This window comes from Lissotriton vulgaris, chromosome 11, assembly GCF_964263255.1.
Source record: "Lissotriton vulgaris chromosome 11, aLisVul1.2, whole genome shotgun sequence".
In the NCBI taxonomy this organism is placed as follows: Eukaryota; Metazoa; Chordata; class Amphibia; order Caudata; family Salamandridae; genus Lissotriton; species Lissotriton vulgaris.
In genome coordinates, this window is record NC_141699.1 from 40,855,708 (window position 1) to 40,879,060 (window position 23,353).

Consider the following 23,353-nt stretch of genomic DNA (forward strand, 5'->3'; position numbering starts at 1 on the left):
CTTAGAGGACTCCAATCAGGCAAGGCGGTAGGGCCCGATGGCCTCCCCCAGTATTGTTCAATAGTGTAACCAACAAGATTGCACCGCACCTTCTTAACATGCTCCTGGCCGCGAGAGATGACAGGGTCCTCCCGATAGACCAGAGAATGGCCAAAATTGTGGTGATCCCAAGAAGGTCAAACCTGCAACAGCCTGTAGTTCATACCGCCCATATCTTTACTCAATATGGAACCCAGGGTACCAGCAAGGCCTTGGCAAACAGACTGAATGAAGTCATAACATCAGTGATCCACCCGGACCAGTCTGGATTTATGCCGAGACAGAGCACCTGACTAAACCGCTGCAATTATATGGAGTGAAGCATATTATGGCAAAGCTAGACTCGGAGAAGGTGGCAGTGCTCTTTTTAGATGCAAGTATGGCCTTTAATAGCATTGATTGGCCTTATGTCTTTGCTGTTCCTTCTATGCTGGGTTGAATGGTGGTGGCGGTCGAAAAGTCAGGTCTTGAGCTGCTTCCTAAAGTCCTTCAGAGATGAGGAGGTGCGCAGGAGGAGGTCGTTCCAGGCTCTGGCGATTACGTAGGGAATGGAGCGGCCCCTGCAGTGGTGGATGCAGGGATGTGGGCCAATACAAGGGTGAAGGATCGAAGCTCGCTGATCGGTCGGTGGAATGTCAGGTGGTCCTTCATGTAGGTGGGTCCGGACTTGTGGAGGGTTTTGTAGGCGTGCATGAGTAGCTTGAAGAGTCATCTTTCCTGGACGGGAAGCCAGTGGAAAGCTCCAAGGTCAGGGGGTGATGCTGGTTCTTCTGAGGAGGTCGAGAATGAGTCTTGCCACCGAGTTCTGGATGGTCTGGAGGCGGCCCAGGAGTTCTTTGGTGACATAACCAAGAAACAATTTGCATGACCGATCTTTTAACTCTTGAAAATAGATGTAGTTTACAAACATTATGAAACGCTTACAGAGTAGTCTCAGGGTGGAATTTATGGACAGAGTGTTAAATATCCACCAATCATCAATGACAGCAGACTGTGACTCAAGAGAAAATAATGTCAATCAGCGGGTCACTCATCTCGATGTCTGGCTCTCTGGAGTCGGATCTTGGTGAGGGTTCGGAGGTATGTGTGAGCCTTGATGTACTGCAATGTTGTACAAGACGCAACAGGCTACCATTATCTTGCACTCAACTCATATGGTCAAGACATCTGAATTGTGGCTTTAGGAGCCCAAAGGCGCACTCTTTGATGGCTCACCTATGTATGAATGCCCTATGGTACTAACCCCGAGGTAAAGTGGGCACACTTCTGTAAGGTGTGAGGAGATGAGGAAAGAGTGCATGTGGTTCATCACCTGAGGGGGAAACATTCATAAATGGCCCTCTTGCATCTGTGGATTGCATTATGTCTGGAGAGCCAATGTGTATGTATCAAGGACCCCCTGAATTAACAAATCTTACAATTCCTAGGCCAGGGAAATAAGCACGATTGAAAAGTAACAACCTAGGACATTTGGCGGTACAGATCACATATAGATCAAAAAAGATGTAGAAGTAAACTACAGCTGGCTAAAATACAGGTTTTTATTAAACAATTAACACAATTAAAAAAATCATTCATATAACATCAAATGACAATTATAAAATCACATTATATACTTGACAATTACACATTGTAAATTCATAAACAGTTTTTTAATAAAAATATAGGGATAAGTGGCATGAAAATTCGGTCTCTACGCGCGTTTCGGCGGCCAGCGCCTTCTTCCTGGAGCAGCCACACAATATCTACAAAGTGAAGATGCATATAAAATTATCAGTAAGTATCAGACCATCTAATATAAAAGCATATCCCTGCAGTCTGAGATATAGAAATACCGTTAATTAAATTAAAAGTTCATGTATCTATTGTGTAATATTGGACATTGGTTACTCCACTCTGTGCCTCCTGAGTACCTATAGAAATCCTAACATAGACCAATACAGAATGTGCCAATGATAAATGATAACTTACAGAGAAAACATTTTAACACAAATGCTCATCAATGGCATTTACCTTTTCTCTATATCCTTCAACCTACAAATAGACAGAACAAATTCTATAAGGAAATGACAAGACATATGTAAACTATTAGGTTGTCCTTTTTTCTCTACAGCTGTTAAACATTTAAAGCTCCTCTTTTTACTTAATGAAAATGTTTAGAAATTTATTTTTAATCTGTGAGTTGGAATCGATATAATTTATATTTTATATGCATCTTCACTTTGTAGATATTGTGTGGCTGCTCCAGGAAGAAGGCGCTGGCCGCCGAAACGCGCGTAGAGACCGAATTTTCATGCCACTTATCCCTATATTTTTATAAAAAAACTGTTTATGAATTTACAATGTGTAATTGTCAAGTATATAATGTGATTTTATAATTGTCATTTGATGTTATATGAATGATTTTTTTAATTGTGTTAATTGTTTAATAAAAACCTGTATTTTAGCCAGCTGTAGTTTACTTCTACATCTTTTTTGATCTATATGTGATCTGTACCGCCAAATGTCCTAGGTTGTTACTTTTCAATTATGTCTGGAGAGCTACATGCAGTGTCTGTTGGGGTTGTGGATATGTTAACAAAGGTTGTACATAACAGACCTGTATGGTGCATGAGTTGTACTTGTTACCCAGAAGTCACATGTTCCCAAATTCTCCTGCTTCCAGGTAGCGGGCAAGAGGTACCTGCGGAATATGAAACTGTTGTGAGTACTGCCTGGGAACACAGCATACACATCAGTAAAGCGGCCACTGGCATCACACACCCTGCACTTGATGAAGTGCCAGCGATGTCTGTTGTGGAAGATGTGTGCTGTATGATGAAGGGGCTTAAGAGGCATATGCCGTGGAGTAGCTAGCCCTTTGGGCACCCGTGGTGGTCTCTGGGTTTGCCACCTCGCTGCAGCATTGAAGAGCAGTTGGGATATTTGAGCCAGATTGCCCCCTAAAACAGCCTCTTTGTTGAGCTGGACATGGAGGTTGATAGCTGCCCAAGACAGCAGGTAAGAGCGGCAGGGGGCCACCACCCCCAAAGCTTGTGCAGGGCAGACCTACCTCCCACCCCCCTTGCTATGCCACTGGGCTATTGGTGAATGTCACCTATTGTAGGAAGGTACCTCCTGACTATGGTTGCCCCCAACTTTTTGCCCTGTGTTTTAGCTGGTTTTGGACATAGTCGACCTGGGACCCTGCCAATCAGGACCCCAGGCCTACTGCTCTCTCTGTAAAATGGATTCCATGTACCCTAGGTGCATTTCCAATTGGTACTGGGCCACCCTATCAGACCCTGTCACACGTGGGAAGCAAGAAAAGAAGTAAAAATCCCAAGCAACCCTTCGCCTTCCTGCCGGTGTGTGTGGCATACCGATGTAGAGAGACACTCTCCCATTTATGCAGCTCAGAACCTGACGCAAGCATCGGGACTGGCTTGACTGAGAAATGAAATGTCCACATGTCACTGGACACCATCTGAAATGACCCAGAAGCAAAGGAATGTAGAGGTGCTAAGGTCTTCACCCAGGCTGAGTTGGCCTGAGAGCGGTGTGCCCTAGAGTCAAGACCTCGCTCCACTCACAATCCGTGTCCAGAAAGACCTCAGGTAAGAAACTGAATCTGGAAGTTAGGTCTTGACTGGACATCCCAAAAATGGTCATCTTTGCCTGAAAATCCTCTCAGCTCTTCATTTCCACCACCAACTCAAATCATTTATTCTCATAACCAGGGCATACCCTCGAACACATTCAGCGACATGCTGAAAGAGTTTTGTTTCAGCCTGCTCATAATTCATGGATTAAGCCTGGCTGTGATTGGCTGGTCGGCTAAGACATCCTGGTGTGTCTGGGGGGAGGGGGTGGTTAAATCCATTCACAGGTGAAGTGTTCGGTACAATGTGGCAAATGTGAGGTTTGATTTGAGGGTTTGGCTTGTGAATAACCTTCACATTTGTACACATTGTGGAAGACAGGACCGATGAGTCATTATTATATTTGCAAATGAAGAATTTACTTCTATTTTTCCACCTGACACTCGTAGAGCAATATGATAATGTAATAGGTCATGTATCTTACTAGACATATCCACACTGTTTAAGGGGTGGTCGATAATGTTCAACTCTAGATCTCTGACATTCGAACCAGAGATGATGTTTTTTCTCCTCCGCATTACGTGTGTCCCTCACTCATTGTGGACTCCAATGTTTAGTTACACGCACACATATGAAGCAGGCAGAGGCTTGATACTGCAATGTTTTTTATTAAACTTGACATTAATGCTAATGGTTGTTGTACCACTACAGGTAGTATAGGTCATGGTGCCTGAATCTGCCCATATGTGTAGAGGCCTGCATCTCTGTCTGCCTTGTTGTTTCATTGTGGTGTCCTCCGCCCAGAGCGTGGAGATTTGGCCTCGAGTGCAGAACCGCTGTCCGAGTGCGGAGATTCCGCCTCGAGTGCGAGACCGCTGTCTGAGTGCGGAGATTCCGCCTTGAGTGCGGGACCGCTGTCTGAGTGCGGAGATTCCGCCTCGTGTGTGGGACCGCTGTCAGATTGCGGAGATTCCGCCTCGAGTGCGGGACCACTGTCAGAGTGCGGAGATCCCGCCTCGAGTGCAGGACTGCTGTCCGAGTGCGTAGATTCCGCCTCGAGTGCGGAACCGCTGTCCGAGTGCGGAGATTCCACCTCGAGTGCAGGACCGCTGTCTGAGTGTGGAGATTCCGCCTCGAGTGCGGGACCGCTGTCAGAGTGCAGAGATTCCGCCTCGAGTGCGGAACCGCTGTCCGAGTGCGGAGATTCCGCCTTGAGTGCGGGACCGCTGTCCGAGTGCGGAGATTCCGCCACGAGTGCGGGACCGCTGTCAGAGTGCAGAGATTCCGCCTCGACTGCAGGACCACTGTCAGAGTGCGGAGATTCCGCCTCGAGTGCGGGACCGCTGTCAGAGTTCAGAGATTCTGCCTCGAGTGCGGGACCACTGTCAGAGGGCGGAGATTCCGCCTTGAGTGCGGGACCGCTGTTCGAGTGCAGAGATTCCGCCTCGAGTGCGGGACCGCTGTCTCAGTGCGGAGATTCCGCCTCGAGTGCGGGACTGCTGTCCGAGTGCGGAGATTCCACCTCGAGTGCGGGACCGCTGTCCGAGTGCGGAGATTCCGCTTTGAGTGCAGGACCGCTGTCTGAGTGCGGAAATTCTGCCTCGAGTACGGGACTGCTGTCCGAGTGTGGAGATTCCGCCTCGAGTGCGCGACCACTGTCTGAGTGCGGAGGTTCCGCCTCGAGTGCAGGACCGCTGTCCGAGTGTGGAGATTCCGCCTCGAGTGCGGGACCGCTGTCAGAGTGCGGAGATTCTGCCTTGAGTGCGGGACCGCTGTCCAAGTGCGGAGATTCTGCCTCGAGTGCGGGACCGCTGTCCAAGTGCGGAGATTCTGCCTCGAGTGCGGGACCGCTGCCCGAGTGCGGAGATTCCACCTACACCCATAAAGATGCGACTCATAAGTCCCTTAGTGAATAGGTCCTCAAGCCTGACTTCACCTTTGTGACTTGAACCCTTTGAGTTTCCTTCGGGTTTCTGTCTTTCAAGAGGTTATGTGAGAATCTGAGGTGATTTCTTTCCTTATTTTCCCTGTGGGTAACTTTCAATTTTCCTCCAAGAATGCGTTCACTTCTGCCTTTAAACTTGCTAATGGGATGTTGTCAGTACTCTTTATCAGTTTGACACCAAGAAATCTTACTTAGAATCCGGTTAATTTGACTTTATGACGTTTCATGGATTTGCATTTTCTGTCACTCTGTAATTGGCCTTCATGGTATTTCATGCATTTTTCTCTGCGCTGCATTTTGACGATTCTGTAAATACATTTCGCCGTTTGCCCTATTAGTGTTCCAGAACTCATTATTTTCTACTTCCGACATTATTTTCTGTATAACTCTGCTCAATTTGTGTTTCCCTGATGAGGCGTGTAGACTATCACAGCTAAATCCGTTGGAGACACTGCAGCCGAATTATTTTGAAAGATTCGAGTGCTCTAATATTGGTAGCTCAGGTAATCTTTGGGGTTTGACTCCCACGTTGTCTTTATGACTCCCATCTGATTTGCTGCTGACGTCATCAACAGGTTTCCGGGACAAACCTGTTTGGTGCCTGTTTTACAAACGCTCTTCGGCAAAACAGATCTTTTTGGCACTACTTGAGGGGCTGCAGTCGGGAGGGTCTTTGGATTAACAGATAACAGTCGAGTTGTAACGCCTTTAGTGGCCTGTACTAAAGAAAAGACGTGCTGAATAACTGTAAAGCAGTACTATTGAGTCGCGCTTCATAGTGCCTCCTGTCAGAAGCCGCGGTGGAAGGCAGGTCAAGAACCATCATTTCAGCTGCAGTTTAAACAATGCAATAACATTTTAAAAACTGTCTTTTTCTTGCTATGATTTGTTTTGCTAAAATAAACAGCGATAAACAGAAAGGAGATATGTATTGCAGCATGTTTATTTTTTGCACATTATGGGCTTGCTTATATTTACAAGGCCCGTAAAGTCACCCTGAGTGACTTCTCATGGTCTTGTAAATATGGACCCCTTTCATGCGTTCCTCTGTGTGAAAGGGGCGTTCCGTGGGTGTTGCTGTGGGTGTTCCCACACAACATCCATGTAACCTGACACTCTCCCAGATTTACAGCGCTTTGTAAAGCTGTAAATGTGTCAGAATCCTGCGCCTCCGCAGTGAAGGTGAAGGAGTGTCACAACAAACAGAAATAATGTTATTCCTCCTCGTTTCTAACTCTTTGTGCGCATAGAAAGAGGTAAATGCAATGATTGGTTGTGTGCAGGAAGGTGGCCCTTCCTGCACAAAAACAATAATCCCAGCAAAACAGACACCCTTGCAACATGACGCAAGGATGTCTGTGTTGGTCCATGGCTGCTGTGTGTACGCTGGCTCAGGGGAGAAGAACGGGAATGCTCTGTTTCTTGTAGATACGCTGCATTCCCGCCCTTTTCTTTTGATGAACGCCAGTGCAGCAGGAAGGCTTCTGTGCTCTCGTATGTCAAAATATAGTAAATAAGGACCTACAGATTTAAATCGTTTGCGTTAAGGACGATGGTGTGACCATGTATTATAAGGAATAAACAGGCACATGCATCAAAGGATTTTGCAATTGCAAACGGTGCAAATGGCAAAAATCGGCCGTTTGCGATCGCAAAATCTGCTTTTGGAATGCATGAAGGGTGCAGGCCCTCGCAATTTGAGAATTCGCAAATATTTGTGAATTCTCAAATTGCGATTGCATTTAAGGAATCGCATTTTGCAATTCCTTAAATGCAATGCATGAAACTTTAAAAAATTGCGATTTCACAATTAGGGGGAGCAAATTACAATGAGGTTGAATGAGGTTTGCTAAGTTTCATGTTGTGCACACACATGCCTTTAGGGCATGTGTGTGCACAACATATGTGCACAGATTAATTTCAGGGGAGCAACTGGGTGTCCTTTGGACACCCCTGCACCCCGGAAATCGCATTCTCAATTTGCGATTCGCTAACTGCTAATCGCAAATTGAGAATGTCTTCCCTTTCATTCCTATGGGCCTCTAGGCCCATAGGAATGAATGGGGAGGTATTCCTTAATTGCGACTCACAATTTGCGAGTCGCAATTAAGGAATATTAAGAAATCGCAATTTATTTAGCGATTTCGTGATGCATTGCATTTTGCAATTCCTTAATTGCCATTCCTTATTTTTCGCAATTAAGGAATCGCAAAAAGCAATATTGATACATGTGCCTGAAAGTATACCCACTGTACATTATAAGGATATAGCAAGTTCCATGACCTTATTAATAGACGCAGCCTGAACCATAGTTCCTCTGAATGGTCACAGAACAAATTGGTGACTTAAAAAGTGCTTAAAATGTTTGTCGAGGTCCTTTATCCCACATACAAAGTTGTTAGTATTTGAAGAATGAATTGAAATGAATTGTTTTATTTTATGTGTGCTGAAATGAAAAGGAAAAAGCAGCTGTGTCAGTGCATGACGTGCATGGTGATGGCGTGGTCACGCACCTTATTTTGAGTTCAACCAAAGCTTAAGGGGTATTAAATAGAGAGCACGCTCACTCTATGGATGTATGATGTTACAACGCATGCTTTTACCACGCATGCCTTTACAACGCGGTTTTTACAAAGCATGCCTTTACAATGCATAGTGCTTTGGGGTGCTGGATAGTGAATAGTTTAATTTACTATTCCAACTCCAGTCCCCGTGGATAGTAGGGAAGGTGTTGGATAGTAAATTAAACCTATTCCCTATCCTAGAGCGCCCCCCAGCGCAATGCGTTGTAATGGTTTGCGTTGTAAAAGTTGCGTCGTAAAGGCACTGCGTGGTAAAAGTTGCGTTGTAAATTCCCTCACTCTATTAGTTTGAAGTTTTTTATTAGTTTAGCGCAGTTACTTAAAACCATTGCAATAAAAACTGCATAGCACATATATAAAAAAATCAGCAATAACAGATTTGTCATGTTTAGGATAAAAGGGAGAAAACAGAAACACAAAGCTGAGAAACTGCTCACTGAGCTTAGTGACCGTTGTGCTTCTAAGAAAAACAGTCTTGTAATTGCCGATATAAACATTTTGCTACGCAAAACCAAAATTGAAGATAATAAAAACGAAAAGTGCTATACCACGGGGAAAAAAAGTCTGTGATGAGTTTTTGAGGGGGAGGACGTGGGAGAGCGGGGGCCGAAGAAGGTGACAGAAGATTGTCCAAGAGTCTCACAAATGTTCCCGACCTTGCAAGCACTTGAGTGTCAGTGGATGCGAAACAAAGAGCTGAAGCCTCCCAGCATGTCCTAGTGCCCCATCTTAAATACAAGTGTTTTAAGAGAAACTTTCTTGGGGCAGCTAGGGCCGGGCAACAACACAGTGGTCATTGCACAGTCTGCAAACCCCCCCTCCCTTGTTGGAGCCCATCTGTTGAAAGCCATTGAACGCAAGCCAAGAAGTCGCATGAACATAATGTTCTTCCGTGCCACTGCATTTAAGTTTTCCTGGAAATAGGCTTGCGGTTTCCTGGGAAGATACGAAGAGTTCAGTGGGAGCAAAATGGAAGATGTTTTTACGGAGTGCAAATCCATGCGATGGGAAATTAATTTGACCTGTCTGTTGATGGTATTTTTCCAGGCTGAGTATGGAATGGAATCCAAAAAGAGGAATGCGTTGACCATCTCTAGCACTCTTATGACCTTTGCAATCTGAGTGTTCCAATGGTTGCCAGGACTGGAAAAGGTTTCTTTTAGGTGGGATTTTAAAGTGTTGTCACCGGCTTTTAATAACTGTATGAAATATTTCAGGGTATCGGCCTCACAGTAAATTGATTGTCTTTGTAGGCCAAGCTCCAAACTAAGGGGGTCATTAGGATCGCGGATTTCCCGCATCCTCCTGGCCGGCGGAAGCCACCGCCGGCCCGGAGGATGCGGGAAAACTGCCGCGGATGCTTGCAAGACCCACCGCCAAATTAGGATGGCTGGTAGGTCTTTGAATCTGTCCGCCGCTTTTCCGCCGCGGTCGCCTTCCGATCGCGGCGGAAAAGCATTAACATGGCTGGCAGTGTCTATCAGACACCGCCAGCCATATTATGATGGAGTAGAAAGTATGCTTTTCCACGGCGGCTTTTCCGCCGTGGAAAAGCATACGGACCTTCACTTCGGGGGCCCGTTGCGGGCCCCCTGGGTGAAGTGGGGGTGGGGGGTGCACATGGGTGGTACCTATGGTACCCCCCAGCATTTGCGTGCACAAAGCGGCAGGCACCGCGTGGTGCCTGCCGCTTTGTGCACGCAAATGCCATGCATGCATTTTTAACATTGCGGCGGGTGCAGCTTGAAGCTGCACCCGCCGCAATGTTAAAAATAGAGGATGTGACCGCCACCCTGGCGGTCACATCCTAATCTGCATGGAGGGACCGCCGCTGCCCCTGCGGACGGTCCCTCCTACTCTATGGTGGCGGACAGACTCAGGTCCGTCCGCCATCATAATCGGCCCCTAAGTCTTGCTCGCTGAATGAAACTTGGGAGGTGGATTTTTTTTTTATAGGTGGAGATTTGGGCGAGATCAAGACTAGCAGAGCATGCCCCGGGAAAGGCCTGATGTCCATAGGTTAAGGCAGGAAGTAGAGTAGCTTTGATCACCTTCAAAATGGCTTCTGCAGAGGGACTGCACAGGGACAGGTTCAGCCGAGTCAGGGAGTATGTGATTGCTCTTGCTCTCTTTTGTAAGGCAGCTAGATGAGCTGCAGCTCTAGATGTCTCGTTGAACCAGACTCCCAGATAATTATATTTTATGGTTGTGTTGATCCTGGCAGGCACGATGTTCCACCTTAAGCATTTCTTGTTCTTACATCTGCCAAATATCAGTACCTTGGTTTTTACCTGATTGGTTTTCAAGGCATTAGCGGTGTTGTATATATGGAGCGTACTTAACGCTCGTTGGAGACTCGATTTGGCTTGGTCCATTATTACAATGTCATCTGCATATTGTAATATATGCAGGGACTTTTCACCAGGACTGAGTTTTGGCGGAAGGAGATTGCTGTTCTCTAAAAATGTTCCAAGATCGGCTGTATAAAGATTGAATAAGAGAGGGGCGAGAACGCAGCCTTGCTTTAGCCCGTCAGCGACAGTAATTCTTGAAGAGACTGTCTTTGGGCCGGTTTTGATTTGCACCCATGTGTTCTTGTGCAGTGAGATGAGTGCTCTTAGGAGGCTCTGCGGGATCCCCCACTTATTCAATTTCCTCCACAAGTTGTTCCGAGACACTTTGTCAAAAGCTGCGCTGTAGTCAACAAAGCAGCTGTAAAGTAGAAGATGTTTTTTTGGGCTGCTTGTTGACTCAGGATGGCTAGAGTGGTGATATTGTCTATTGTGGAGGCCGATGCCTGAAACCCCGTTTGGTAGTATGGTATTATGTATTGTCAGCAACCCATTTTTCAAGCACCCTAAGAAGACATTGTCCATATGCCTTTGCCTCAAGATCTAACAGTGCGATGAGTCGGTAATTAGCCGGGAGCGTGGGATCTCCTTTCTTGAATATGGGGCATAGAATCGAACCTAACCATGAGTCTGGTAGCTGGCAAGTCCTGAACACGTTGTTGTATAGAGGAGTCAAGAGGGCCGCCCACTCTTCCAGGACACATTTAAATATCCCGGCCGGAAGACCGTTGGGCCCTGGAGCACCGTCGTTTTTCATATTTCGCAGATGCTTGGAGACCTCGGCTGCAGTGGTCAACTCATGAGTTTCTGTTTGAGTGGATTCAACACGATCTCCTAGTCCGATCACCACTGGGTCCGAGGTATCACTGCGATATAGTTGGGACACGTGCAGGGTTCAGTCTTCTTGCAAACCGTGTTTCCTCTCATCTTGTTCGTGGAACGGAGTTTGTTCATGTAGGTCCAAAATTTGGACTGGCTATTGCCCTTAAGCAGGTTGAATATTTTTAGCCACTCGGAGTGTTCTTTTAGTCTCTTGGTTTCCCATAAGGATTTCTTGAAGGTCTTTCGCAGCAATGCCACATTATTGGCAGTATGTACAGTTCCGATCAGTTTGTGCCTGCGCACAGCCCTCCTGAGGGTCTTTCGTTGGGAAGGCTAGTGCTGGATCATGAATTTGCTTCAGACGTGGCCCAGATGATCAAGGCTGAACCACGCGGCCTACCAATAGATCCTGTAATTTAACGATGGCATTATCCCACTGGTGATGTAATTCTGTGGGGGCCTCTAGTCTGAAGCTAGATATTTTGGCCTTAAGCCAAATTCCCACCTTGACAGAGCCTAGTGAATCCCATTTAATTCTTCTAGCCAAGGTGTGGAGTTCGGCCCGCGATGATTGCCCCACTTCTGTTGTTTCCGCAGCAACCGGCGTTTGCAAATGCAATGTTACCATTAGGAGGTTGTGGTCGCTCTCCATACGATCTACAATTTCCATCCTGGCCAGATTATTGCCCAAAAGCGGTGATAAGAAAATATAGTCAATTGTTGATGTGGTTCTAAACGTGGGCAGAAAATGAACACCCGGGTGCTGTTCCAGTATAATTTTCTGGGCTGACCGGAGGTTGTAGGTTGTTAGAAAAATGGTCATTGCTTCCTGCTCTTTAGTTTTCCTTGCTAGGAGACCATTAGTTGCAAGGTCTTTGATGTTAAAGTCTCCTAATAATAGTACCTCCGTAAGTGCGAATTCCAATAGAAGATCTTTCAGATGTTTTACCAGTAGATCAGTTGCAGTTGATTTTGTGGTTTTCGCTATATTATGGTAACAATTGATTAAGAGAATTGGGAGGGCCCTACCTGACAGTGAGAGGCCAGTGATAAGTACTGTCTGCCCTGTTGTCAGGTTCCAAGGAATAGGTGTGACCGTTATCCTGCAGCTTTGCTTAATGTAAATTGAGAGGCCCCCAGAGGGTCTTCCGTAGGGGTTGGCCTGGACGGCTCGTTGAAAAAGTTTTTGTTAGCCAAGCAGAGGGGATGGAGATAGAGACCAAGTCTCCTGGAGACATATTATGATATTGCTTTTGTTCAGGAAATCCACGGCTGATTTTGAGGCAAGAATTGACTTTAGCCCTTCCACATTCCAGGATGAGATGGTTAATTTAGGGTTGAACCGGCTGGTGCCTGCGTTAGGAAGGGCGCTGCTGGACTAATTTAGTAAGAGGCTCAAGGGCAGAATAGCCGTGGCGAATATCGTTTGCGTAGAAGGCAGAGCAGTTAGGTTTGCAACTTATCAAACGTTGGTTGTTTTGACATGCGATGTTTAAGAAATTGTCTACTTTCGACGATTCCGGAAGCCCAGCATGGGTTGCGCCCCGGGACCCCTTCAGTACGCTAGTATTGAGGTTCCGTGACAATTGTAAGTGGTGCTTTCGACTCGTACGAATATGGTCGAGTCTGGTATCTATGAACCGCAAATGACGAGTTTAGTAAGTGTGCGCAGTTTCGCTGTGCTAGCTTAAACCGTTCATTTGTTATGTGGGTTTTTCATCTGTACCCACGGGTTCCATCTTAGATACGGCATCCATTTTGTCTCTTGCCCTCAAGTAGCCAGCGAACGGACGTTGTCCGCTTCGCGACCCTGGGACTCCCAAGATATTTGCGGAAGACACATGTCTTTTGTAAGTGTCTTTATGACGAAGGGGATGCGACTGTAAGGCAGATGACGCCGCTTGAGGCTCATCTTGCCGCACGGGCTTATTGTCTCAGCCGTGCATCTCATTAGGCACGTCCCTTTGATGCCTGCATCTCGTGTTTCCCGTTACCTCCCCTTTTACACCCTTTCCGATCTCCCCACTGTCTCCGTCTTCCTCTACACCTGTCCTTGTTCCAATTTCGATCTGTTTTACTGCTGATTGGAATTTGCTAATGGTGGGAAGATGGGTTATTACAGTTGGGAACCGCCAAATGTTTCCGCACTTATGTTTCGGACCTCATGTGTTTCAAAATGACCAAAGCGACCCCTCTGGGGGATAATTGTGGGAACCGGGTTGTAAACTTTTGTGTTCAATGTTGTCTTATGGGTAAAAACTGTATAAAAGGAGCGATCTACAGAACCAATTTGAAGCAGTCTCCCCAAGTTGCACGCTGTGTATTTGTCGTGATCTCTGTGTTCCCTGCAGCAAATAAACCTTGAATCTTTGACGCCGAAGGAAGTGTCCCGTGTCTCTGTGACTTGTACGCCGGAGCAGGTTACCCACGAAGGTTTCAGGTGTTGTGCCCTGGCACCGCTGGGTCTTACAGAACCCAGTCCTTCAGTATGCTGGTTCACTGGGGCCTGGGGGAGGAGAATGTGGGGATATTTTTGATGGGTAGGAACCCACATTTCGATGCCCCAATTTTGAAATAAATTGGCTTCCCTAAGGATTGCATTCCTAATGGATTCCTGGGACCACGGTGTAGTGGTGGCCTCTGAACCCCCTTTTCCTGGTATTGTAAAAAACTTGACCGATATAAGGTCTAGGGAAGTGACCCCAGACAACGCTGGAACACATTTGAATAGACGGATGAGATTGCCTCTATTGAGGATGTCATATGAGCCCTTCTGCTCGTAGTGAGGAAAAAAGACTAGTTCTGCTCCCTTTTCCACCTTCTGGTGATTCTGGGTCCTAGCTGGATCATTTGAAGGTGTTGGCGTCGTCAGAGGTTGGAGGCGAACTTCAGGGGGGTGATTGTTCCCCCCCGAGTGGCTTACCGTTTCTGATACTTGTGGCAATTGGGGCGGACAGGGCCTGTGCATGTGCAGAGTGGAGAGCCAACCGGCTCTAGATGGATCCTCAGATGGATGATAAGCACAGCGGCTTGTTGCGTCGCCCTCTATTGCACTTTGCAGGTCCGCTTTCAGTAGTTTCGCCATCACCTGACAATCAAGTGGACTCTTCCGTGTTTCTGATGTTGCTGCAGCGGACTGTACGTTGATGGTCTGATTCCTAGGTCTCACTCTATTAATGCATTATGCATCATGTCATTAACATGTGTGCACTCCCTGGCGTGGTGAGACTCTGGTGAAATTCAGAATAATGATTCATATACAATTGAATGTACTGATTGTTTAACTGTGAGACTTACTGTGTGGTAATGGAGTCAATAGACTCCTAACTGTCCGGATGCCAAGGAAGGGGAGGGGTGCCATGGGGGGGGGGGGCACCTAAAACAGAAGGTGAAGCCCAAGGACCACCAGCTATGTTTGTTTTTTATTTACATGTTTTCTTTTTTTCTTCTATTCTGGAGTCTGTTGCCTGCGGCTTATTTTGAAATTCTGATTGAATTTTAAGTGCCATAAACAGGCCCGGTTCTAGAGGGTGGGCCGGGTGGGCCAGGCCCACCCAAACATGAGCCTGGCCCACCCAAACATGAACTTTGGCCCTCACAGTGACGTGAGGCTAACCCCTTCAGCTGTATATCAGATCCGGCTGTGGCACAGAGTTTGAACAGAGCAGGTAAGAGAATGTGTGGCTATTGTTCTGTTTTTTTAAATCTGTGAAGGCCCAGCTAGATATATACTTTGTGTATGCTTCGAGGATGTGTGTATATTAGTTAATATTCTAAAAGTCTGTGAGGGCCCAGCAAGACACATACTTCGTGTATGCTGTGTATATTTAATTTATATTGTTGTATCGTTATCATGACGGATGCAAGACACAACTACTAAAAAGCTATATTTTGTCTGTTCATAATTTTTAAATGCAGATAAACTGTATTTTATGTGGATGTGGATAGCTCAATGGGTTACTTGCAGTACAGGAGTTACAATGCATAAAATAGGACAGTGACTTATAAACAGACATCAAAGAGCTGCATACAAACCTGAATGGTATACTTAGAACTTTTTTTGTGTGTTTCATTATAGTTAGAATTTCCCTACTCTTTCATTACTCTAATGTTGCTATAAAGAGTTTGTTTTGGCAGATATACATTTTAATCAGTAAAGCCAACCCCGCAAACACTGGGGTATGCTTTCAATCCTGTTTGTGCTTCTCCAGACCAAACCCTCTTAAAACATATTGCCCACCAGTATGGATAACATGTGATTCCTACATATTGCAATACTCATTGGCTTATGTGACATTCCCTATAGGCTGATTAACATACGTGTATGATTCATTGTCTCTACATAATGTGTGCATGATGTAAAGTACTATGACACCCTACACTATGAGTAGCGCTATACAACAAAAGAAATCGAATATGAGAGAGGGGCTACAGAGAGATGAATGACACTGTTAGAGGGTTGCAGTGAGGGGAGCCAAGGCGGAGGCCATGGAGGGGCTGGGCTACGGAGCGATGAGGGGCACTAGTGAAGGGTGGCAATGAGGGAATCCAAGGAGGAGGTCATGAGAAGGAGGGCCTTTGGAGAGAGGAGGGGCGCTCTTGGAAGGTGGTAGTGAGTGAATCCGAAGAGGAGGTCATAGGGGGAGGGTGGGAGATACAGAGAGGTGAGGGGCACTGGTGGAGGGTGGTAGCAAGGGAGACTGAGGAGGAGGTCATGAGGGGAGGGGCTACGAAGAGATGAAGTGCACTGTTGGAGGGTTGTAGTAAAGGTATCTACAGAGAATTAGGTCAGTGGTGTGGCGCCAATAAATAACTCTCCACATGTTCTGTATACACACAGAAGCAATCCTTGTATCATAGTGACTGTTGGCAAGTATATATGATGTAATCTATGGCTTGTAGACTACCTCAAAAAGTGACAAATTGGGACGGTAGTGGCCCACCCAAATGTACCCTTGGCCCACCCAAATAAAAATTCCTGGAGCCGGGCCTGGCCATAAACAACAACGAAGTGACGCAGCTGCAGGGACTCACAGCACAGCGCCTCGTTGTGTTCCTTGAGGCGCTGTCCGCCCTCCAGTGCTGAATGCCCTCTGTGTGGGAGCCCAGCGAGAGCTGCCCCCAGCGGCGCCAGGGGGCGCTGTAGACTCCGAGAGAGGCAGGTGGAGTGATACCATGGGCGGGGACGGGGGGGGGGGGGGGGGGGAGCCAGGAAAGAGATTAACTTCTTTTGTGCTCTGGAACATACCGCAAAAACACAAACAGGTGTGAGCTGCACTGGGCTGTGACGGGAGCCTTGAGCCAAGGCCTGTCAGGGACTCATCCATTGCACCACCTTCTCCAGCCACAACTGCCTGTAAACGCAAGATTTGCATAATTTGCATACTGCCTTTTCCATCCGCCATGCATAGGCAACGGGAAGCGCTGTGCTCCCTTTGTTGAACGCAGCGCTATGCGGTGGGTGCCGTGGATCACAACATGGAAACACACACCATGCGGTGACATATAGAAAGGGTCTGTGCTTGTCGAGGAGGCAGCAAGTGCCACTGCGGGGTCCTGCTCGGAGTGACCCCCCCACCCCCTTACACAGTGCGGTTAGATGTTGTTGTGGTGAAAGTGGGCTTGCAACATTTGTCAATGAGAGTTGAGAAGAAAAGCTTTTATTTACGGTAAGTGCTTCATTTCAAGTAGAATCCAAACGCATGTGTGTCATGACTCGGATATAAACAGCTGACACGTGTTTCGCTCTGCCTTCACTGGCCATGGGACGCCTTCAAGGCACTGACCTGCTACTTTCAGCACAGTGGAGCGGACTGAATTGGAGTTATAATCACATAACCCCCCATTGCTAGACCCACTTCAGTATAGGGTCTTATTATTTGCTGTACACACAGTCCTCATGCCTGTAAGACACCTTTGTTCGCCCTCCATGTATGAAACGCTCCGCACCGAACATGTCTGCAGCTTCATCTGTGTTGAGCCAGCTGTGAGAGCGTGAGCCGTCAGGAGCTGGGACCGGCCCTTTGAGGAAGAAAGGAGAGAGCTTTAAACCTTTTTACACTGAATTTAAAAGAATACCACCCCCCCCCCGCCACCTCCTTAAAGCCAGAAACAAAGAGAACCTTACACCCTTTTTAAACTGAATACAAGAGAAACCCCCCTCCTCCACCTCCTTTAAGCAAGAAAAAGAGAACTTTGAAAGGTTTTCAGCTGCATTCAAGAGAACACCAGCCCCCCCCCCCCCCCCCCCCCCATCACCACCCTTGCAGTTAGCATAATCAGGGAAACAGTGCAAAGATGCAGCCCTGGAGCCCAGAGCTGCTCGGAGCAGCAATACCCTGTGTGGAAGCCCCTCCGGCAGGATGCCCTGTGGCTAGAGTCACCAAACGGCATGGGTGCAAATTCAGGACGGTGGGTGTAAACATTCAGGACAAAGGGTCAAAATTCAGGACAAAACTTCGCGACAAAAGGTAGGTTTTACAAACACATCAGAGGAGGTCGCACAATTATATGTAAGTAAGTAAATAGACAACTACTTAAGTACAAGTCAAAATAAGTTTATATTAGGTTGAGACAATCGGGCACTTCACGTTTTTTCAGATTGGCCGCAGCTTGCTACTTTAGAAGATTCAAAACTCGCATCTCGCTCCAGCAGGTGCTTTAGTCACCAGACAATGGTGAACCACACCTGAAAATAAGCGAGGCCGCTTTTATTGTTGATGGAAAACTACTGGATATACAAGGAACTCTAAAGTGGCAGCCACCAGCAACTAAACCACCCCACCGCCCTCTCCAAGCCTCCAAGGGAAACATTCAATCCGGCCAGTCGGCCTTGCCACCACCCTCCAATGGTGACCCTCGTCTTCACATAGACTGTCTCTCGTGTATTTAATTTCTTTTATAGTGTTACTCATCCCAAGTATGTAGGGCAGTTCATGTGTTCTCGCCCCACCGACATCCCGCATTATGTGTTTTCTATTACAGGTTCCAACCCATACGGACGTGCCCACCCGTTTTATCCCGCCAAATTTCAGACAACCGCATTTCGGCTGTCTTGACACCCGCGAACCGGGTTGGAAGTATCACCGGTCCTTCAGTAAGTTCACTTTTCATGTTGATAGTGAGGGTCTCTGTGCGACCATTACGTGAGTGTCAGTCTCTGCTCAGACTTACTGACCACGAGTTGTCTTTCTTCTCCACCGTATCCTCCTTTACTCAGATACCCGCACTACACGCTTCAAGGCAGGCTGCCTCTACGCGGACTCTACTTTACTTTCACTACTTATCACCCTAGCATGCTCCGACCGCCCGTTACTGATTTGCGTCTTGCAGTCACCTGCCCGACTGCTCTTTCGTTTCACTCCTACCTTTGTCAGTACGAACGTAGCCATGTGGGAAAATGCAGATAATTTTACAGGGCACAAGTATTTTTGTCGTGTGTAACCATGCTTCTGCAGACAGTTATCTTCACTACATACTACCAACATGTTGTGTTCCGTGTGTGCTGGTCACCGACCTTGCAATATGTTTAAATTTCGAATGTTTCACGTTCGCTATATGTTTGATGTCTGATGGGTGCTCATATTCCCTGAGAAGCACTACTCTGTGTATGCTGTCCAAGTGAATCGCTCTTTTATCTTGTGTTTATTCACATTATTCCTTGAGAATTACTACCCTTTGTAGACTCTCCAAGCCAATTCGCAATCTCTTCAACCTTACATGCTCTTATTTCTTGTTTCCCTCGTGATTTCACTCAACCCCCATGCCTTTTGTGTTGTTTTCTCTGCTTTGTAATATAGGTCTCCATAGGGTTTCCACTGTTAAGAAGGGTGTTACCACAGTCACCCCACTCAAGTCACTTCCTGTTCTACTATGTTGTAGGTTTTTGGTCTTGTTTTCTTTTTGTTTTATATATAGACATTTCTTTTATATATCATATTGTTCCCAGCCCTGAAGAGTCACAGGCTTTTGACCTGTTGACGAAACATGTGTCGGCTGGCGTTTGTTTTTCCTCATAAACATCTCCACATAAACATCCCTTAAGACAAAACCCACCGGTGTCGACTGTAACATATTTACAAATTTGTATTAACTGTTGATGTTATACTTGTGCCCAGGATTTGTCAATGTTTGTTTGGTGAAGGGCTTTTAGCTCCTCCCTCATTCAGGGGTTTTGGGTCTACCTCTGACCTGGCAGCACCACATGCTTTTGTTCCTCACTGTGTCAATACACAACAAGCTTACCTGCCTGAGTGCCACTTTCCTGCTACCCTAAAACCCTGTGCAGAACTAACAAGCCAGGAGTATTGGCTTTGTCAATGATTGTTAGTTCCTTAAAATAAAAAAGCAGCAACCATGGCTTTATTGAATATAATATTGATTTTTGCTTGTTTCACAGGCTTCTTTATTATTATTAACCGTATTCTCACGTTGCAGCATGGGCATTTTACCTTTTATCTATTTTAAAGAATGCCCTGCTGTACACTGAGGCAGGAGGAGGCCTCCACAACAGCCCAGACTGACCCATTGTCATTCTGTATGTGGCAATCATCAGCCACATACAGAATGACAATGGGCGGGTGGGGCTGCACTTGTGCTCAAAAAAGTGCGAGGTGGACCAGAGTAGTCTCGAGCCGCGATCGAATCAGCAGGGCTCACGGTGATCTTCTTGGTTCCAAGGGAGCCGCGAACGAATCAGCAGGACTCAAGAGTTCTTGGAGTGGCAAAGGAGCCGCAACAGCGTCAGCAGGGCTCGGTGGTCTTCTCGGTTGCAAGGAGCCGCGAACAAATCAGCAGGGCTCAAGAGTTCTCCGGATAGTAGGGTAGCCGCGACCAGGTCAGCAGGGCTCTCGTAGTCCAGGATACAACTGGTTTGGCCGGTCCAAAGCCACGCCTGATATAGGACTCCCTTTCTTTGATGTCCGGAGTCCTCTCAGGTGGAGGTCTTAGCACCTGGGGGCTGGTTGTTGGGGGTTCCGCCTCGGCAGCTCCTTTCATCCTTTGAAGTTGGGTCTGGGGGGATCCCAGACACTCAGCAGGTCTGGAGCCAGCCCTCGGGGAGGCCGGATGGGCGATCGAAACTCATCTTCGAGGGGAGGTGGAAGGTGTGACCAAGCTACTCCTCCCTCTCTCGCTCACAGGGAGCGCTCTACCCCCTGGCTGGGGATGGCGCCGTCGGCCGAGGTCGGGCTGGGGCCGGGGCGGCCATTTTAGGTGCAGGGACATGGGCCTCGGTCTTGGATGTCAGGAAAATGGGGACGAGGACGGGAAGCCCAGGGTCGGGGAGGTGTAACATGGCGGGAAGGGTCGGGTGGCTCAGGGTCTGTTGAAGCTTTCTGGTTCAGGGGTGACCACGCCACGAGGCCGGGTCCAACACACATACAGAATGACAATGGGCGGGTGGGGCTGCACTTGTGCTCAGAGAAGTGCGAGGTGGCCCCATCAGGGGGTTGAGGCTTCTTGCAGGAGAGCAGCACTGCTCCTCCAAGGTCATAATTACGGGCAAAAGGCGTCCATAAAAGGGATCCTCACGGACAATGGATGTGATGTCAATTTTACGGATGATCCGTGAAATTTATGGACAGTTTATCACCCTACTTGTGGCTCAGATTCACACATGGAACATTGGAAGGATGAAAATATTTTAAGCTGAGGCTCCAGAAAGGATTTGCTTCTTGATTTCACCGGCTCCCTTCCTGTCCATGCCACGTGCCTCTTATAGCCACATGGCTCCCTTCCCGCCCACGACCTGTGCCTCTGATTCCCAAGCAGCTCCCTTCCCGCCCACACCACATGCCTCTTATAGCCAAGCATCTCCTTTCCCGCCCACGACACGTGCGTCTTATAGCCAAGCAGCTCCCTTCCTGCCCACTCAACGTGCCTCTTATAGCCAAGAGGCTCCCTTGCCACCCACACCACGTGCCTCTTATAGCCACATGGCTCCCTTCCCGCACACGACATGTGCCTCTGATTCCCAAGCAGCTCCCTTCCTGCCCACACCACATGCCTCTTATATCCAAGCGTCTCCTTTCCCGCCCACGACACGTGCGTCTTATAGCCAAGCAGCTCCCTTCCTGCCCACACCACGTGCCTCTTATAGCCAAGCGGATCCCTTCACGCCGACGTCATGTGCCTTTTATAGCCAACTGGCTCCCTTCCCCTCCATGACATGTGCCTCTTATAGCCAAGCGGCTCCCTTCCCGCCCACTCCACGTGCCTCTTATAGCCAAGCGGCTCCCTTCCCGCTCACTCCACGTGCCTCTTATAGCCAAACGGCTCCTTTCCCGCCCACACCACATGCCTTTTATTCTCAAGCGGCTCCCTTCCTGCCTACATCACGTGCCTCTGATTCCCAAGCAGCTCCCTTCCAGCCCACATCACGTGCCTCTTATAGCCAAGCGGCTCTCTTCCCGCCCACACAAGGTGCCTCTTACAGCCAAGCAGCTCCCTTCCCGCCCACGTCATGTGCCTCCTATAGCCAAGCAACTCCCTTCCCACCCACACCACGTGCCCCTTATAGCCAAGCATCTCCCTTCCCGCCCACGTCATGTGCCTCCTATAGCCAAGCAGTTCACTTCCTGCCCACAACACGTGCCTCTTATAGCGAAGCGACTCCCTTCCCACCCACACCACGTGCCTCTTATAGCCAAGCGGCTCCCTTCCCACCCACACTACGTGCCTCTTATTCTCAAGCGGCTCCCTTCCCCCCCACACCAAGTGCCTCTGATTCCCAGGCGGCTCACTTCCCGCCCACACCACATGCCTCTTATAGTCAAGCGGCTCTCTTCCCACCCACACCAGGTGCCTCTTACAGCCAAGCGGCTCCCTTCCCGCCCACACCTCGTGCCTCTTATTCTCAAGCGGCTCCCTTCCCGCCCACGAAATGTGCCTCTTATGGCCAAGCGACTCCCTTCCCACCAACACCACGTGCTTCTTATAGCCAAGAAGCTTCCTACCTGCCAACACCACGTGCCTCTTATAGCCAAGCAGCTCCCTTCCTGCCCACGCCATGTGCCTCTTATAGCCAAGCAGCTACCTTCCTGCCCACAACACGTGCCTCCTATAGCCAAGCAACTCCCTTCCCACCCACACCACGTGCCCCTTATAGCCAAGCATCTCCCTTCCCGCCCACGTCATGTGCCTCCTATAGCCAAGCAGTTCACTTCCTGCCCACAACACGTGCCTCTTATAGCGAAGCGACTCCCTTCCCACCCACACCACGTGCCTCTTATAGCCAAGCGGCTCCCTTCCCACCCACACTACGTGCCTCTTATTCTCAAGCGGCTCCCTTCCCCCCCACACCAAGTGCCTCTGATTCCCAGGCGGCTCACTTCCCGCCCACACCACCTGCCTCTTATAGTCAAGCGGCTCTCTTCCCACCCACACCAGGTGCCTCTTATAGCCAAGCGGCTCCCTTCCCGCCCACACCTCGTGCCTCTTATTCTCAAGCGGCTCCCTTCCCGCCCACGAAATGTGCCTCTTATGGCCAAGCGACTCCCTTCCCACCAACACCACGTGCTTCTTATAGCCAAGAAGCTTCCTACCTGCCAACACCACGTGCCTCTTATAGCCAAGCAGCTCCCTTCCTGCCCACGCCATGTGCCTCTTATAGCCAAGCAGCTACCTTCCTGCCCACAACACGTGCCTCCTATAGCCAAGCAACTCCCTTCCCACCCACACCACGTGCCCCTTATAGCCAAGCGGCTCCCTTCCCTCCCACACCATGTGCCTCTTATAGCCAAGCAGCTCCCTTCCTGCCCACAACACGTGCCTCTTATAGACAAGCGACTTGCTTCCCGCCGACGACACGTGCCTCTTATAACCAAGTGACTCCCTTCCCATTCACACCATGTGCCTCTTATAGCCAAGCTTCTCCCTTCCCGCCACACCACGTGCCTCTTATAGCCAAGCAGCTCCCTTCCTGCCCACGCCACGGGCCTCTTGTAGCCAAGCGGCACCCTTCCCATGCACGCCACGGATGCATGGAAAGGATGGATTCTGCAATGGCAGCATTTGTGGCTCCTGCTAACAGCC